The sequence below is a fragment of the Bison bison genome, unplaced genomic scaffold, assembly GCF_000754665.1.
Source record: "Bison bison bison isolate TAMUID 2011002044 unplaced genomic scaffold, Bison_UMD1.0 scf7180017864518, whole genome shotgun sequence".
NCBI classification, from domain to species: Eukaryota; Metazoa; Chordata; class Mammalia; order Artiodactyla; family Bovidae; genus Bison; species Bison bison.
In genome coordinates this window covers 7,262,729-7,265,321 of record NW_011495071.1, presented here as the reverse complement: position 1 = coordinate 7,265,321, position 2,593 = coordinate 7,262,729, and the positions used below count along the sequence as shown (strand labels likewise).

Sequence of the window (2,593 nt, the reverse complement as noted above, 5' to 3'; positions counted from 1 at the left end):
GCAGAGTGGGGCTCATTACCTCCATCTTCTAGCTGGGCCCTGGGGAGGTCAGGGATGCCTCAGCTTGACGTGGCTATAGATCCAATCCAGGTGGCAGGTGTCCCAGCTGTGGCTCAGTGATTTGTCCACGTCACGGCAGCTCGTGGTTCCGAATCTGGGGAGCTGTGTGGGGAGGCGCCAGGGAGGAGCCTTGAGCCAACAATTGTCTTTTTTTTTTAAACTAGAACTTCCTTGGAAACCGTGTTCTCCTGAGTCTCAGGACTGTGAGCAATTCTTGAGAGTGTCCTGAGAAAGAAACCCGGGTTTAACAATCCTTTCCATGTCTTCATCTGCCAGCTTCCGTTCCCCTGAGAGAGCCCCCCACCCTGAGCTCCATGCCCTCCTCCACCTTCATCTCCTGGTCCTGGTTCTCAGACTCATCCTCTGGTGTACTGAAAACAAGGCACTTGGAGTGGGTCTCATCTTAGGGGTTCCCATGGGCAGAGGGGCTGCCCTAAGGAATGGCTGGGAGATGCGTGGATGGAGAGGTTTGAAAGGAAGCCAGGGGTTTGTTTTAATTTGAATTCTCTTCTGCTTCCACCTCCAGAACCTGAAGGCAGCTGCTTGAACCTTTAGATGCAAATGCTGATGCTTAAGAAAACCGGCCACTTCAGCAACAGGTCTTTCCCCAGGAGAAGCCAAGAGCTTATGTGTCCCCAGCCCCTTGACACCTGTCCTCAACTTAATAATGCAACCCCGCCTCCCCCACCTGGAGCCTGTGGTCTCGTCCACCTCCTGTGATGTGTGTGTCTGTGTGTGTGTCTGATGACTGTGATCTTTGTGGTTGCTTGTTCGTGGATGATGTTGTGTTTTAGTGAACCCGAACCCACCTTCCTGGGCCGGAGCTGAGCCATGTGGCTGGCAGCGCCTCTCTGTCTCCGTGGCCCCATCACCTCCCACTCTTGGGAGTCTGCTTTTTCTCTGAGAGACCAGTCCCTTCTCTCGATTTCAGGGTGGCTGTGGGGGTCTGGTGGGAATCTCCAGTTGGCTTGGGGCTTGGGAAGGTTTACATCACCTCCATGACCCTTGTGCATGGCTGCTTTTCACTCCTTTTGTAAGAACCTTGCTTCCATACTTGTCCCTGGACCAAATCTGTGCTGAGGTCTCTTGGCAGTGGGAGGTTCCAGCAAGGAGCTGATGAGCCCACCTTGCCCTCGGGTGGCTGAACCCCTTCCCTGGTGCCCATATGCCCCGCCTTACCCTGCCCCCGGGGAAATGTGCCCCTTGCATATCTTCTCAGCAATAACCCCCCGGGCTCTGGAACCATTCGCCCTTCTCCACCCTTCCCTGCTCCAGAGATTCCCATCTATAGCCAGCTCGCCTGGACCCAGACTCTCATCCCTGAACTGGGGCTCTGGCAGGTCATGGCTGAGTGGATGCATTTGGCTGGGGCCCATGCTCTGGGGAGGGGCAGCATGGAGAAAGAGCAGGGGTCCTCTGCTTGGCTGTCTGCGCCCTGCTGGCCAGGCAGCAGTGCCGGCCCCCACCCCCTCTGCTAGCCTGGCCCCAGGTTAGGGAGCAGGCAGGGCTCTGGGCAGCCCTGCTGCAGGGGGAGCAGCAGGAGGTCCCAGGTGGTGAAGAGAGTGGAAAGTCAGAGCCCGCCCCTCCCGCCCCTCGTGTTCTCGTGGAAACTGACCAGCCGTGCCGCTGTGACCAGGACTGCCATTCTCTGTGTCGTGATCTCTCCTCTCAACAAGGACAAAAAGGAATAAAATACCACTTGTTTCCTAGTGGCTCTGAGGTGCTTTCCTTTTTGTGCAAGAATGTACGTATTTGTAGGACCTGTGTTGCTCGAAGGGCTGAAGGGAGGGTGTCCTTGGTCAGAGGGAGCAAGTGACGGCCGCAGGGCAGCCGGGTGCTCTTTATTTTGGCTGCTTGACCACTTAGCTCCTCCCCGCTTCTCCAGCCACCCTTCCTCTGCCCTCCTTTGCCCACACCCCCACCTCCTCCTGCTTCCACCCCAGGTCACGGGGTTCAGGCTCCACCCCACAGCCTTACCCGTGCCCCCTACATGTCCTGGAGCGAGGGGAGTCCTGAGGGCTTGCTGGCCTGAAATAAAAGGGTATAACCTGTCCCTCTGGTCAGTTTTGGAGCCAATACCTAAGAATTTGACAAAGAGGGGTATGGGTGAGTTACTTGGGTTATGATCAAAGCCCTTACCCTTTCATCTTTCTCTAAACCCTCATACCCCCTCCTCTGTGAAGCCTTCTCAGACTTAAGGTAGATAAGTCCCTTCTTTTCTGTGCACGTAGTCACACTGGCTCCTGCCTTTATATCTTCGTGTTTAGTACTCTATGCCTTGGACCCGTATTGTAGAGACCAGGTGGATAATGTCCATTTTGGCAGTGACACAAGAGATGGGGCACAGGGCCGTGGGGTCACTTAGAGTGTCCTCCCAAAGGCATTCCAATTCAGTTTTGAAAGAAGGACTGTTGGCCAAACAAACACACCTGATGGGGCTGTCTTCCTTGGAGGTCATCCAGGTATGGCCCCCACCTCCAACTGTTTTGTGTCTTTTTTGTATGACCTGTTTCCTAGGGGGCAAGGACTGTGT

The 2,593-nt window shown here is 55.2% G+C and overlaps 1 protein-coding gene across 4 annotated transcripts in view; it reads left to right on the top strand.

Annotated features, from left to right (window-relative positions):
- FXYD6 (FXYD domain containing ion transport regulator 6) overlaps positions 1-1,772 on the top strand; it is a 35,275-nt gene extending 33,503 nt beyond the window's left edge. For all 4 annotated transcript variants that reach the window (XM_010830403.1, XM_010830402.1, XM_010830399.1 and 1 more), the window contains one exon: positions 587-1,772. The gene's annotated coding sequence lies outside the window, so the exon portion shown is untranslated. The remainder of the gene's footprint in view (positions 1-586) is intronic.
- Positions 1,773-2,593: the final 821 nt, after the last annotated feature.